Raw genomic sequence first — 17,137 nt, forward strand, 5'->3', positions numbered from 1 at the left:
ATGCAGTTTAGTTAACACAATATTTGATACTATTTCACTTTCATTGTGAGAAATGTTATGAACGCCTTGAGATTAATATGGTCTAATACAGTGGTTCTCAAACTGGTGGTGCTTGGGCTCTCTCTAATGGTATGCGGAAAAATCTCCAAAAAGAATTTTAAGATTAATTAATATACCATTGTGGAGGCATTGCACAACACACAAGAGTTCCTGAGGCTCTTCTGGGAGTCGACCAGAAAAACGTCTCCCCTCCCGGAGCGTGAGTCCTCTGTGAAGAGCACCCTTTCCTTATTGCCAGTGATCGTCTCTGCTACAGAGCGCTGGCAGGCTCATTTCCCTGTTTTAACCATCATTTTTAAATGGACAAAACTTCAGTCAAGAGAACTACTGATATAATCCATCCACAACACGAGGTTAATCATTAATATACTGCTGCATGGGCTGTAGTTACATTACAGGTTTTAAAAACTGAGCTTTAAAATGAATAGTGGTAATAAAAACCGAGAGAGGCCGACAGTGATCACTGATTGTTCAGATTAAATAGAAAAAGATACAAAGCATTAAAACATGTTAAAAACACAACAGCCTTAATAAACACAGAGCAGCTCGGACCCGCAAGCAGGTTTCATCACGTCATTGCTTAAAGATTGGATATCCCACCTGCTGTGAATGTTTTAATATTGTTGTTATTATTATCACTTGTCACGTCCTGTTTATGAAGGTTAAAATAATAACATTCATATAAGAAATATAACTGTCTCGTGTAAACTGTATATGGTGATAAATAAATAGGTCTATACTACTATACTACATATATTTTATGAGGTGGTACTCATTGTGAAAAGTTTGAGAACCACTGGTCTAATACACCCCATGCCCCCCTTTAGACTTACCCCTGTTTGCTGCAGGTATTGCTTCCATGGAAAATAGGAAGGCTACTGTATCATTTAAGCACCAGCCTGTTATCAGACTAAGTTAACAGTTCATGTGCATATTTTAATAACTGGAGGCTGCAGATTTTTCTCAGTGTAAAACAAAAGGAGCAGCTTTAAGTTTGTTGCTTTAAGTTTGTGCTTTGATGAAAGACTCCCGCTAGCTTTTTCCCAGTAAACGTTTTTATTGGTGATTACAGGAACTGCGTCGCTGTTTTGCAACTTTACAAACACGTTTTCTTTCACTCGACCTGAGCTCACCGTCTTGGTACCGGCCCCGCCCCTTTGCTCTTCGCGGTGTGTAAACAGACGCCAGCTCCACGTTCAACACGTTAAACTGTGCCAACGTCATCGTCACTGCTGCCGTTGTGTTATGAGTGTTTCGGTTAAAAACTGGCGGTTGTGTGGGCTTAATGCAGTCAGACCTTTTATTCACACGCTGCTCTTAACTACGTTTCTATTACAGCTCTGTTTTTAGTTACAAATGTCCCTGAAACGTTCGCGGTCGAGTTCCCATGGTAACAGTGGCGCGCTACCGAGCCGTGCATTAAACGAAGCAAAGAATTTGTGTGGACATTTCTTTACAATCGAATTATTCGAATTACTCGATGAACCGTTGCAGCCATAGTTCTTTTGTTTGCCATTTAACCGTCATTGAGTGGATTTTGTTTTTGTTGCACAATTCAGATCAGCTATGGTTGCAGACCATCTCCCTACAGTTGTATTTTTCAAAATCAAATCAAAATCAAATCACTTTTATTGTCACAGCACATGTGGAGGTACACTGGTACAGTACATGTGAGTGAAATTCTTGTGTGCGAGCTTCACCAGCAACAGAGGTGTGCAAAAACACAATAACATAAGAACAATCGAAATATAAGAATGGCCAAATCTGAGAGTAATATGAATAAATATATGTAGCCCTGGCTATATAAGTAGCTCATTATTTAAATTTGTTCATTAATATTGATAGTTAATTGCAAATGTTTAATGTGTTCAAGAATGTATACAAATGCCTGCAAAGTATGTGATGTGTGTTAGTTAAATGCACAACCTTTTTATTTGTATTTTGAGGTTTATGTCATTATTTTTGATATGGTATTGATATGTACTACAGCTCCAGTGAACCCTGAAGTAGTCTCAGATAGAGGGGTGGAAGTAAGTGGGGAGCCTTGTGCACTCTGCAGGAAGCGAGAGAGACGAGAGCTGAACAGTGTCGAGTGAACGCGGAGTTTAACAAAACACCATATTTCTGTCATTAATTTAAGGATGTGGAAATGTACATACATTCAATATCAGACTCCACCAAAAAAAAGGCTCTCAAAACAATTTATGTATGTGAATTTTTGCGTGTATTCTTATAATTGTTACCTTTTTCTTTTACCCCTGGTTTTGTGTGTTCATGTTCTGTTGTTTTGTATACTTCATCTGTTCGTATGTTGTATACTCATTGTTTGTTAAATAAAGTTTATAAAAAAACAAAACAAAACTGAACGCAGAGTTCATAGAAGGGCGACCGACGTATTTTCGGGTTGACGGATAGTTAACCGGAGTCGAGAACTGTTGTACCCTACTGTGAGGTAAATGTGAATTTTGTCTGACACTTGAACCCAATGTTATTGTGTAAAACGGGCTAACTGCTAACCGCGACTAGCCGCTAACACAGCCACTAGCACAACTGCTAACATAGCCGCTAGCGTAGCCTAGCATATTCGCTAAGCTCTTGTTCTGCTCATCTAGGGTTTGAGAGTAACGAAATTTCTATTCTCTGTATGTCCTGTACATGTGGCAGAATTGACAAATAAAGTTGACTTGACTTGCTCTGTTTTTATTTATTAAGCTATTGCTAAGATTGAATGTTATCGCATGTGAACTGGCATTTAGCGGGGTTGTGTGATTCAGTAGGAGGAGACGGTCCCTTCTGCTGGTGTGCTGAAGTTATGTGTTCACGTGGGAGCACGTGGAAAGGACGACTGTGAGTGCTGCTGCCGCGGCCTGCTGGTAGCCGTGACCCAGTTTCCCCGCTATCCCCTTGAACTGCCTGGAGGTGTGAGTACTGTTGTTTGCACGTGCTTTTTATTTTTACTGCTTGGCAACAAGTGAAGCGACCGGGGAGAGAAAGATGGCGGAATAAGCGGTTGTACAATCTGCGGGTCTGATTAAGAAACGTGATTTTGATGTCCTGTAAAATACTTTACTGACAAACTGTTACTCCAAAGGAAGTAGAACGCAAGCGAAACCCCCTGGAAGTTACTTTGACAGACCTTCAGGCAGACACAAAGATAAACTTAGAGCGATAAAAATGGCTAACCCCAAGCTAACAGGTAGCCTCTCCGACCATGATTACAACCTTGCTGCTATGCGGGAAGCATGTGAGGATGAAGATATAGAAGAGATGGAACTTCAGAAAGAGATCGGAAGACCCATAGGTGACCACACTCCGTTACCAAGTCCCAATCCCAAAAAAATGAAAAGCAAAATAACTGAGAAGCAGGTGAGCATCGAGAATGTATATGAAGTTTTACTTGGCTTCACAAAGAGATGCGAGGAAAGGTTTGATTCGCTTGAAAAGAAGTTGGAAGCCTTCGAACAACGCATTGAAGTAAATACACAGGCGACCCACAAAAACAGAGAGGAAATTGACAAGCTGACGACGAAGGTGGAGTCGCTGATGAAGGAAAACAAAGAATTAAAGGAGAGCTGTCGGGAGAGTGCACGTTACCGCAGAAGATGGGACCTCAGAATTTTGGGTCTGACAGAGAAGGACAACGAGAATACACGTGAAACAGTGATCGGCATTCTAACAAGAGTGGTTCCTGTATCAGTGGAAAAACTACAGCTCATGGTTGATACAGTACACCGACTGGGGAAGAAAGACAATGCAGTGAGCAACAAGGTGCCAAGACCAATCACCATACAGTTCAGCTTGAGGACGGCAAGGGATGAAGTATGGAGGAAATCCAAAGAGGCCAGGGTCTGCAAAGAACTGAACATAAAATTTAAAGAAGACTTCTCCAAAGAAGACCGTGAAGCTCGGATCAAGCTGTGGCCCAAGGTGCAGGAAGCTCGAAACAACGGCAAAAGAGCATTCCTAAAGGAGGGTTATGCAATAATAGACGGTAAAAGGATCGATCTGTGAGATGCACTTGAAGAAGTCACTACAAGTTAACCATAAAATGTGGGTATGTATGTGTGTATATATATGTTTATATATACATATCTGTTAAAAATACACAAATAAAAAATAGGAGAGGGTCAAAAAGCAAAGTCGTAGTTAAATGTGAGCTATACAGAGCTAAATTGCCGCATATAGAAAGGGGTAGTACTGTGATAGGGTCGGAGTACTGTTATGATTACATAGGTAGGACACTAGGCTTATTCCCGCTTCAAGCACTTTTTTTTCTTCTAGTAAGTGCCAAGGAAGCCGTTACTGTTCTTGTTTTGTATTTTGTTCTTGCGTTTTTTGTTTTTGTTTATCTTATAGATGGCTGTTCTATTAAGTTCCTTAAATGTTCGAGGCTTAAAAAACAATGTCAAACGTAAGGCCATGTTTTTATTCTGCAAGGAAATTAAGGCAAACATTTTGTTTTTACAAGAAACACATTCTGGTAAGGAAGAGGAAACATTTTGGAAACATCAATGGGGAGATAGTATTCTTTATTCACATGGTACTACTCACTCAGCAGGAGTAATGATCTTATTCAACAAATTTGCAGGGAGAGTTATTGATCATAAAAGCGACGGAATGGGGCATTGGATCATGGTGTTGGTAGAAGTCTGTGAACAGAAAATTATTCTTATTAACGTGTATGGATACAATAACAGGTCGCTAAATAGAAATATGATGTCTAACTTAAGTAAATTAATTGCAAAGTGGAGTACTACATATGGTTCTACCCAGGTGATAATTGGAGGTGATTTTAACCTGGCTCCTAACTCATGGCTTGACAGACAACCACAAAGAGGAAATCAACCAGAACACGAAAGCATTATTTGTGACTTATGTACGACAACCAATATGATCGATTATTGGAGGATGACAAACCCAAATACGAAGAAATATACTTGGTTTAGTCCATCAAATAAAAACGTATGTTCAAGATTAGATTATTGGCTTGTCTCCCAAACAGTATCATCATATGTTACGAAATGTGAGACCCAGTCAACCCCACTTACTGATCATTGTCTGATAAGTCTCTTATTATCTCTACGTAAACAACAATGATCTGACAACATATGGAAATTTAACAATAGTTTATTACAAAACGAAGACTTCTGTAAACAAGTTAAAGAACTTAAATCAGAAATTAACAATATGAGCATGACTAATGTCAGTAAATGGGAATGGTTTAAATATAGTGTGAAACAATTAGCTATAGAAACGGGAAAGAAAGTGTCTGCCCTACGCGTATGTGAACAGAAAAATCTAATTGAACAAATTCATTTATTATGTGGTAAACCCTGTATGACTGCGGAAGAGTCAGAACGGTTACAATCTTTACAAAATAAGCTAGATGAGGTGTACTTGATTAAAGCTAAAGGAGCATATGTAAGGTCTAGAGCCAAGTGGATTGAGCATGGAGAAAAAAATTCATCTTATTTCTATAGTCTAGAGAAGCGTAGACAAACAAAGAAAAAAATAACTAAATTGAGTAAGGATGGTACTATAATTGAGGAACCAAACAAAATAAGTGAGGAAATTAACATGTTCTATAGTAATCTGTATAAATCAAGAACTGAAAAAGAAAATGCAGATATCTTTTTTGATATGATTAAAGATCAGGTTAAAAAATTGGAAGAGGATGATAAAACATGGTTAGAAGAAGATTTGAAAATATCCGAATTAGATACAGCTCTAAAACAAATGAAAAATGGAAAATCGCCTGGAATTGATGGTTTAACGATTGAATTTTATAAAACCTTTTGGCAAGACATTAAAGATTTGTTATTTAATGGCTTTTTGGATTGTTTAAAAAATGAAGAACTATCCCCAACAATGAAAACAGGATTAATAACCTTATTACCCAAACCAAACAAAGATTTACAAATGCTAGACAATTGGAGACCCATAACACTTTTATGTAACGACTACAAAGTATTAGCCTTAGTATATGCAAATAGGCTTAAAAGCGTCTTAACCAAATTGATTGATGAGTGCCAATCAGCATTTATCAAAGGAAGGCAGATTCATAATAACATAAGATTAATATTAGATATGATTGACTATCGATCCTTTATTAATTCAGAAAGTTTAATACTATTTATTGACTTTTTTAAAGCATTTGATTCAATAGACCATAATTTTTGATTTAGATCTTTAGAACTTTTTGGATTTGGAAACAAATTTTGCAAAGTGATCAAACTGTTCTACAAGCAAATTTATAGTTATGTTTCGCTCAATCCAGGCATAACATCTAGGATAGACATATTCTGTGGAATTCGACAGGGTTGCCCAATTTCTCCAAAATTATTTATTCTTTGCACTCAATTAATGGCTTACCTCATTGTGAACCATTCAGACATCGAAGGAATAAACATTTTTGATATTGAACTGAAAATAAGTCAGTTTGCAGACGACACAGTAATATTTTTAAAGGATAAATCAATACTCGAGAAAGCATTGAATGTCATTTCAATTTTTTCTAAAGCTTCAGGCTTGTGTCTGAACCTAAAGAAGTGTGAACTTTTGCCACTTTATGATTGTTTGGAAAATAGCATGAGGACGATTCCAGTGAAAAATGAAGTTAAGTATCTAGGCATCTATTTAGACAAAGACATCAACACTAGAGAATCAAAAAACCTGAAAGACAAAATTGATGGCATGTCCAAAACACTAAATCATTGGTTGACGAGAGATATTACAATTTTTGGACGCAATCTATTATCCAAATCAGAGGGCGTCTCAAAGATGGTTTATCCAGCATACTCACTATACATTACCCCGAAAAGTATTAAAAAGATTAACTCTATAATCTATCAATTCATTTGGCGCAATAAAACACATTACATTAAAAAATCACAACTTGTCAAAGATTACGCTAAAGGTGGTATAAAGTCAACTGATTTTCAATCAATGGTTGGAGTATTTAAAATAAACTGGATAAAAGCCTTCCTCTTGAAACCTGACTCCATATGGTTCCATATCCCAAAAAATATTTTCAAAAAGGTGGGAGGGTTGGATTTTCTCCTGAAATGTGATTTTGATATATTGAAGTTGCCTGTGAAACTGTCAGAATATCATAAGCAGGTCTTGTCTTATTGGAAGATGGTGTTTGCCCATAACTTTTCACCACATTGCTCCACCTTGTGGAATAACAGAACAATTACAATTAATAAGAAGTCATTGTTTATTAAAGAGTGGTTTGAAAAAAACATAATCTTCATAACAGACTTACTTGATGAAAGGGGTCAGTTTCTCTCAGTGGGTGTTTTTAAGGCTAAGTTTAACATTCAGTGTTCCCTTAGAGAATATGACAAGGTTTGTAAGGCAATCCCCTTACCTCTGTTGAGTTTGATTCAAGGTTATTTGTATTACTCTAAGGCACAAATTAGTCTACCTTCTTTACATCTAAACCAGATTCTTTTGACGGATAAAAACTGTAATAATAAAACCATGAACAAGATATTTAAAAACAAATTATTTCACGACTTTAACAGTAACACAAAACTAAAAGGGAGTAATATTAAAATAACGAACAAATATACGCACTTTTTAAAATGGCCTATCCCCCCCAAAGTCAAAGAAATGCAATTTAAAATAATTAATGGATATTACCCAGCAGCTGAAATGCTTAAAAAAAGGTTTGGGTTTGAGGTAGAGCCATGTGGATTTTGTTCACAAAAGGTGGAAAGTATTGATCATTTGTTTTTTTCCTGCTCAGTAACAACTGACTTTTGGCAAGATCTAGTAGACTGGTCGAGTATAAGAATAGAGGGGATGACCCCACTGACTCTAACACAAGTTTTATATAATAATGGTGATCCATCTAAGGAACTGTCCATGCTACACAAGGTAGTGATAATTATGGGCAAATACCACATACACAAATGCAAATGGCAAAGTAAAAGACCTTCCCTAACTGTATTGAAAATTGAATTAAAATCTTTTTTGTCATCTTTAGAATTACTGAGGGATTCATGTAAAGAGGCTGCTTTGATATGCGACAATGGGACTCAATCTCTATCCTTTTAATGATTGTGTTTTTGGTGTACTAAGTAAGCCACATGTATGTTAAAGTGTTCGCAGAAAGGAAACTGTTATATGTCATAAAAATGGCCTTCATATATTTATGTATATGTATATATGTGTTTTTGGTTTTTTTTTTGTTTTTTTCCGTTTGGTTTCTTATTCAACCTTTTCAAGATGTTGTTGCACTAATGTTGTCTCCCAATGAGAGATTGTAATATGTGCATAAATTTAATTAAAGTATGAAAAAACAAAACAAACAAAAAAAAACAAGTGAAGCGACCATATTGTTTTAGGTCCAAACGCACCCTGTCACTACCCGATCCGTACCGGAAACCCGATCGGTACCCCGCATGCGCGAAAGGTCTCTACTTCCGGTCGTAGCGTTTTACGATAGTTATGGGTCAGAGTATCTGTTAAGATGTTAAGAATAACAAGTATATCTTAAAATGTTTGCAATAATGAAGCATTTCAGTACAATGTAGACAAAAACGAAAAATAAAAAGAAAGTTACGGATCAGGACTCTCCGATCCTTACTGCGCATGTGTAAAGTCTGACCGTACAAATTGGGTCTACCCGATCCGTACCGCGCATGTGCAGATGTTTTCTTCTTCTTCTGTATTTAGTATTTATTTATTTATTGTCATTGTCAAGAACAATGAAATTGCGTTTGGGGCTTCCATACAACCCAAAAAAAAGAAGAAAATAATAAATACCCCTTAAAACCCAAGTGTACATATTTAACCCAGTGTGACTCCAATGCAGTAAGACAATCCTTAGCAATAATGTTCGTAGAAATTCAGACAAAGACCTGAGAAACATGACAAAATACAACAATGCAACCCATTCAATATTATTGTACTGTGAGATATGATATCAGATATGATAGTTATCTATTTAAGAAAGAGGGGGGGGGGGGGCAGGAGGGGGAAGAGAATAAAGATATGATGCACCAATGCAGACCAGTTCATTGCTATTAAGAAGTTGGATATGGTTATTGTCCGTGAGAGGGGGGCAGAGAGTTCAGGAGCCTCACAGCCTGTGGATACAGGCTGTTGGCCAGTCTGGATGTTCTGGCCTGTATAGACCTGTACCTTCTCCCTGAGGGCAGCAGATGGAAAAGGTGGCGCGCAGGGTGATGTTGGTCCCGCAGGATACTGTGCACCCTCCTCAGACAGCGAGTGGGGAAGATATTACTGATCTCTGGCAGACTTGTTCCAATAATTCTGCCAGCTTCTTTCACCACCCGCTGGAGTGCTTGCTGATCGGCCTTGGTGCAGCTGGGGAACCACACTAGAAATCCATACGTCAGAACGCTGCTGATGGCACAGTTGTAGAAGTTCAACATCAGAGATCTGGGAATGTGTGCGCTCCGCAGTCTCCTCAGGTAGTAGAGGCGCTGTTGGGCCTTCCGTACAACTGAGGTGATATGGTTGCCCCAGGACAGGTCCTCGGTCACAATTACCCCCAAGAATTTAAAACTGCTCACCCTCTCCACCCCCTCACTGCCAATGAAGAGAGGCAGATGGTTGTTATGACCCCTCTTCCGGAAATCTACAATGATCTCCTTGGTCTTTTTGGTGTTTAAGACCAAGTTATTGTCGTGGCACCATGACTCTAGTTGTTGCACCTCTGTCCTATAGTTTGTCTCATCATTGTTGGATATAAGTCCGAGCACTGTGGTGTCATCTGCAAACTTAACAATGAGATTGGACGCGCAGGAGGAAATACAGTCATGGGTGAAGAGAGTGTATAGCAGAGGGCTCAGAACACACCCCTGAGGGGCACCGGTGTTGACCACAAGGGTGGAAGAGGTGTTCTTACCCACTCTGACACTCTGTCTACGGTTAGTGAGGAAGTCCACAATCCAGTTGCACAGAGAGGAGTTAAGTCCCAGTTGGTGGAGTTTGGGACGGAGTTTGTATGGCCGGATGGTATTAAAAGCCGAGCTGTAGTCTACAAAGAGGAGCCGTGCATAGGTGTTCCTGTGTTCCAAGTGCTTCAGTAATGTGTGCAGCACTGTGGCGATCGCATCCTCGGTTGACCGGTTCTCCCTGTATGCAAACTGGTGCGAGTCCAGGGATGGTGGAAAAGCAGCTCTGATGTGTTTAATGACCAGTCTCTCCAGGCATTTGGCGGGAATGGGGGTGAGTGCCACAGGTCTGAAATCGTTCAGACATGTGACATTTGACTGTTTTGGGATGGGAACGATGGTTGCTGCTTTGAAACAGGATGGTACCAGTGAACAGGACAGCGAGGTGTTATATATAGAGGTGAAGACGTCCGCCAGGTCTGCAGCACAGTCTTTTAGCACCCGGCCCAGCACTCCATCCGGCCCGGCCGCCTTCCTGGTGTTAATGCTCCGGAACACACGCCTCAGCTCATGAGTGCTCAGGACCGGAGCAGGGTCGGTTGAGGGGAGAGGGGACAGGACAGGGTCGGTGTTCTCCCTATCAAAACGGGCATAAAAGAGATTTAGATCCTCAGCCAGAGTAGAACTGTCGGCTGAGGGTGATGGTGTTCTTCTTTTGTAGTCCGTGATAGCCCTGATGCCCTCCCAGACCTGCCTTGGTTTTGTGTTGTTCTCAAACCTGGCCTCGATACGCCTCCTGTGCTGCTGCTTGGCAGTCTTGATGCCTCTTCTCAGGTTGGCCCTGGCAGCACTGTATGCCTCCTGGTCCCCGGATTTGAAAGCGTTGTTCCTTGTTCGAATAAGTTGTTGAACTCCGTGTGTCATCCAGGGTGGATTATTAGGGAACACACGGAATCGTTTCCAAGTTGTTACATTGTCCACACAGAAACAGATGTAGTCCAAGACAGTGGAGGTGTAACTGTCCAATGCGACACGATTGTCAGTGTCCTGCACCTTGAATACATCCCAGTCTGTGCAGTGGAAACAGTCCTGAAGCATCGGAATAGCATCCTGCGGCCATGTTCTCACGGTTTTGGTTGTAATCCCAGTGCTCTTGATCTTTTGTGTGTATATTGGGTGTAGCAGAAGGGAGAGATGGTCTGACAGACCCAGGTGGGGATAAGCCTGGGCTCTGTACGCATTCGCCATGTTGGTGTACACCTGGTCCAACGTTCTATCTCCTCTGGTAGCACACTTCACATTACGGTGGAAATTGTGAAGTACAGATTTCAGGTCCGCGTGGTTAAAATCCCCAGCCGCAATAAAGACACTGTCCGGTTGTGCTACCAGGCTGTTATTGATGCTGCTGCTCAATTGTGCTAACGCTAGCTTAGCATTAGCATCTGGTGGAATGTAAACAGCGCAGATGTAAACGGCAGAAAATTCCCGAGGGAGATAGAATGGACGGCACTTTAACACCAACAGTTCTACCTCTGTACTGCACAGTCTTTCCGTTACCGTGACGTTCGTGCACCAAAGGTTGTTAATATAGATGCACAGCCCCCCGCCAGTCTTCTTACCCGAGTCCGCAGACCTGTCGGCTCGATAGGCGGTGCGGCCTGCTAGATCGATAGGGAATCGCATCGGGAATGGCGCTGTCCAGCCAGGTTTCAGTGAAAATCATGCACGAACAGTTATTAAAAGTCCGTCGAGTGGCGATCTGCAGTCGTATTTCATCCAGTTTGTAACGGATTGAACGGGTGTTGGAGAGGAATATGATCGGGAGTGGTGGTTTAAACGGACTAGTCTTTAGCCGTGCCCACAGGCCTCCCCGCTTGCCTCTCTTCTGCCTCCGATCGCAACGTCTCCTCCTGCGGCTTGCTGTTGCGGGTAGCCCCGGGGGTTGCTTAACGATCTCCGGGGGGATGAGATACTCGGATGTTAGTTGAAGATCTCCACGGCTTAGTTGTAGTAGATCATCTCTGTTGTATTGAAGTAACCCCAGACTGTGTGAAATAATACACAGTACCACCAAAAGTGCAAAAGTGTAGGAGCTCCGGGCCGCTGCGTCTGTGCGCGCCGCCATCTTAAGCAATCTGTTCGTTTAATGGCAGTTTACTCCCCAGTGTACGAGGATACCACCACCTGCTGACCGAGCGAATAAACCCTATTATAAACTGAATTATCGTCATTACAAACGTGTGTTAAATCTGATTTAGCGATAGTCGAGTGTGTTTATGCTTGTCTGTGAGGAGAGGATTGTTGGAATAGTGATGATGATGTGCGCTATCACTGTCAGTAAACACTTAATCTGGCTGATGAATCTACACGTGAGATATTACAAAGTCTGCATTATTAACTCTGTAATTAGGCGCCATTCTTCTTATTTTACGGCGCTGTTGCTCAATCGGGGGACGCTCTCTGTTGAGGAGAAAAGCATGAATTTCTTTGTATACGGATTATCCATTGTTTAAATGTCCCGGGCAGTCGAAAAGAAGGCAGAGCTGTTGAGAAATGCTAGGAGCTAACTGGGCGCAAACCGCATCATTCAAATATATTGAATGTCGCAAAGAGAGGAAGTGACGTAAGATTTGCGCATGCTGGGTACCGATCGGGTTTCCGGTACGGATCGGGTAGTGACACACCCGAGCCACGACTGCAACGAGGGGTTTGCTAGCAGAAAGACTGTAGCACTTGAGGTGTGTGTGTGTGTTTGGTGAGAGTGCGTGTGGGCCCACAATATTAGTTGATTATTTTGTTTCTGTTGAGGTAGATACCTTACCATTGTTTAACAAACTTTATTGATTTTACTTATTTTCTTTTGTGTTGTTAATTAAGCATTCACTAAAGTGGAGTTAACTTTATAATTGACCTGCTTGTGTGTGATTTATTTCCATATAGTGTAGTTTTATTGCATATTTAATACCATAAGCATTAAAAAGGGAGTATCAATAGGAAAGTAACAACAGGAACCCAGGGCCCCTCTCAATAGAACGTGGGAGGGGTGTTACATATATGTACATTATAAGAGTGTATGCATTACTAAATGTGTATATGTATATCTACGTGTGTCAGCAGTCTGATGGCCTGATGGAAAAAGCTGTCTCTCAGTCTGCTGGTTCGGGACCGGATGCTGCAGAACCTCCTTCCCAATGGAAGTAGTCTGAACTGTTTATGGCTGGGGTGACTGGAGTCCTTGATGATCCTCCCCACTTTCCTCAGGCACCGCTTCCTGTAGATGTCCTGGAGGGAGGGAAGCTCATCTCCAATTATCTGTTCAGAGCACCGCACTACTCTCTGGAGCACTGTTGCGCCTTCTTCACTGTTTTGTTTATGTGTCCTGACCATGTAAGATCCTCAGCCAGATGTACACAAAGGAACCGGAAACTGCTCACTCTGTCCACAGCAGCGCCGTTGATGGTAATGGGGGTGTGTACTTCTCTGCACCTCCGGAAGTCCCCTATCAACTCCTTTGTTCAGTTCAGTTCAGTTCATTTTTATTTCAAACATGTGCCTTCACAATCATTACAAAATATCATTACATTATTTGTTTGAAAAGGAGTAGGCTGAAGTATTTACTTATTTGTCCCTACCCCCTCAAGTCTACTTGTCTTTGCGGCGTTGAGGGTGAGATGGTTGTCTTGACACCAGTGGGTCAGGGCGCTGACCTCCTCCCTGTAGGCCATCTCATCCCCTTTGGTGATAAGACCCACCACTGTAGTGTCGTCCGCAAACTTCACAATGATGTTGGAGTTGTTAGTGGCCATACAGTCGTAGGTGTAGAGTGAGTACAGGAGAGGGCTCAGTACACACCCCTGTGGAGCACCAGTGTTCAGTGTGATGGGGGATGAGGTGATGCTGCCCAGTCTGACCACTTGGCGTCTGTCAGACAGGAAGCTAAGGATCCAGCTGCAGAGGGAGCTGCTCAGTCCTAGATCCTGCAGTTTCCTGTCCAGCTTCGAGGGAACGATGGTATTGAATGCTGAGCTGTAATCTACAAAGAGCATTCTCACATACGTGTCTCTCTTCTCCAGGGTGAGAGGGTAGTATGTAGTGTCAGGGCTATGGCATCATCAGTGGACCTGTTGTGGCGATATGCAAATTGTAGAGGGTCCAGTGAGTCAGGTAGTGCAGAGCAAACGAAGTCCCTGACCAGCTTCTCGAAGCATTTGCTCACAATGGGGGTCAGGGCTACAGGTCGCCAGTCGTTCAATGAGGAGATGGTGGAGGATTTGGGTACAGGGACGATGGTGGCCATTTTGAAGCAGGCTGGGACTACAGACAGAGAGAGGGAAAGGTTGAAGATGTGCGTAAACACTCCAGCCAGCTGAGCCGCGCATGACTTGAGGACGCGGCCGGGAATCCCGTCCGGACCAGTAGCTTTGCGTACGTTCACCTTCCTGAAGCACTTCCGCACATCCTCCTCAGACAATGTGTGCGCACTGACGTCATCCGCGGTGTGCACACTGTCCGGTCTCATGGTGTTCGCTGTGTCGAATCTAGCGTAGAATACGTTTAGATCCTCACACAGAGAGGCCGTGGTTTGCGGTATGCTGGTTTTCCCTCTAAAGTCTGTGATTGTGTTTAGTCCCTGCCACATACTACGAGGGTCGTTTTATTCTCATTTTTATTCTAATTGAATTGCTAAAAAAAAGACACAAAGCACGATCTCCTAAAAATGTTGTGGAAAATATATTATAATTATTATATTATCATTTTACTCTAAATTTAATTTAAACTCAAATTTATCTGGTCAGTATCAAAAATTGTGACTGTACATTAGAGCCTTTCCATTCTGGGTTTTTAAGAAAGAGTTCAAAACCAGAGAGAGGAGATATGTTGTTTTAAGCAGTGATAAGAATGATCAAAATGTCTCTCAGTGTGTCACTTGCAGGTGAAGAGCAGACCTGGATCAATTTTCCATGTGCAGCAGTTGGAAGAAAATTATAGGTTAACACCGTTAGAAACACTCAGGCTGAGTTTTGGCTGAATTGTTTAACAGCTTAACTTCCATGCGTTTGTCACCCTGAGAAAACAAGCTCCAAGAATCTCTCCCTGAAGACAAGAAGTGCAGTTCCAGAACAACGACATGGATATAAAGAGCTCACAGCAGGCCAAGAGATGGCAGTATCCTGAGCAGTGAGAGGTCTACCAGCAGCAGTTGTGCAAAACAGCATCAGCATGGAGATAAAAACCATCATGGATGGATGGATGGATGGATGGAGATATGCGTTTCCAACTAGCTGCAACTTCACTGTGCGTGAAGGGACCTTTGAGAAGACTTTCTGAGTGTGACATTTGACACTTTTGGAGCAAAATGGCAAGATGAGACAGTGGAAAACACAGGACAAAGCTGGAAGAGAACTGACTGCCACTGGTCTGACAATGAGTGGGGAGAGGAGTCCATAGTGGGGCAGGAGGATGCATGGAGGAAGGCTGTTTTAGTGTGGGAAACTGAAATTTGGGTTTAGGAAACTGGGAAGAAAAAACGACTGCCTTGCGTGGAGAATTGAAAAGTGTCTGGAGCACTGCAAAGAGGAGAGCAGGCCTGTACGATTGGAATTGAAAGCGCTACACAACACTTCGTCGGGAAACGATTGCAAGTGAGCTTCTCCACATTAAATGGGCTCTGGAAAAAGCCACTCATTTGGGACACAAAAGGTTCAGCGAGGTAATCCAGTCTAAATTCTTCTTTTTCTTTTTTTTGAAATGGCATCATATTGCTGGCACTAGAAACTTAATGTGACATGAGAGGTTCTGCTATCAGCAATTAAAAGAAAAAAAGGGGAACTGACTGGACTGACAAAAGCTTGACTGACTTGACACCAATGTGCAAGATTGCACCTCCACCCAGACAGTGACAATAGGGTGGATGTATGTATGTATGTTTCTTTTTCACAGGAGCAGAACTGTGACAGCAACATCCTTGGTAAATCCTAGGAACTCTGGGCCATGCCGACTTAACCTTTTAAATGCCACTTTCTGTGTCTTTGTGAATTTATCAGCAGTGTGTTATTCATGACCTTGTATTGCTTGCAATGCAGAGGTCACTGTGAGAAAGTGTGCATACAGATGCGCAGAGGAAGATCAGGGTTGGAATTAGGACTCTGTAAATGGCACAGACACCAGGAGCCATGACCGTGACTGGGGAATGACTGACAACAAAATGCTGTTTCACTCTGCCATGCATACTTTGATATTCTGGAGAGGGCCTTTCCTCTGTATCATTGTTGTTTCCATTTGCATGTGAGAGCTTAGATTGTGAGCATGATTAAAGATGACCAAAGGGTGGTGAGAGAACAGTGAAGTGAGGATACACAGTGTGAAACTCCTTTAAGTGTACAATAATGTTGATGTGATATACAGAATGTCAGGAAAGAAATTCTGTTATTAATGTGATTCTTAAGGTTTGATTTAAGAATCAAAGGGTGGGATTGTATACGAATTTCGTTTATTTATGTGTTAATCACATTATTTTTATTGTATAATGCCTTGGTCCCACTGAAATTTAGCATGTCTCACACTCGTGCAGTTAGACAGGGAGTGGGGGTCTGGTAAGGAAGTTGGGGGAAGCAGACAACTCCACGGGAAGAGTCTTTTGTCCCCTGTGGACTGTGGGAGGTAGCAAGGGAGTGTGAACCTTAAGGTGTGAAACAGCTGTGTACTGCCTTTTGTTCCTGAAGAAGGAGAGAGCAGTGGCTGACCGTCTGCCCCGCGATGATGCAGGCTCTCCACCAAGCTTGGTTTTCTATTCTTTGTGTTGATTAAAGAATGTTAGCTACCACTCACCGCTTGTCTGCAGGCTTTATTTAAATGGAAAAACTTCCACAACACCCCTCAACATTCAAACACATTTTAAATGTCTTCCTGAAAGCCTGACGAGCTAATCTTGAAGACTGCTTAAAGAAGAAAATTTGGAGAAAGTTTATTTTGTGTTGAAGAGCAAAAGTGGTCATACCAAATATTGATTTTCATGCTCTTTAATTTATCTGTTTTTCCTTTAATGTTTTATTTTCATTTATAGCTACATGTTTCATTAAATGTCTGCATCTATTTCCCAAGCAAAACATCAGGAAGTGAGTGATGGCTCAAGACTTATCCATATCACAGGATAAAGAATTTAGCTGACAAACCTGCTTTTTGACATTTAACTATTGAAGCTGTTT

This window comes from Rhamphochromis sp. 'chilingali' (genome assembly GCF_963969265.1).
Source record: "Rhamphochromis sp. 'chilingali' genome assembly, chromosome: 20".
Lineage (NCBI taxonomy): Eukaryota > Metazoa > Chordata > Actinopteri > Cichliformes > Cichlidae > Rhamphochromis > Rhamphochromis sp. 'chilingali'.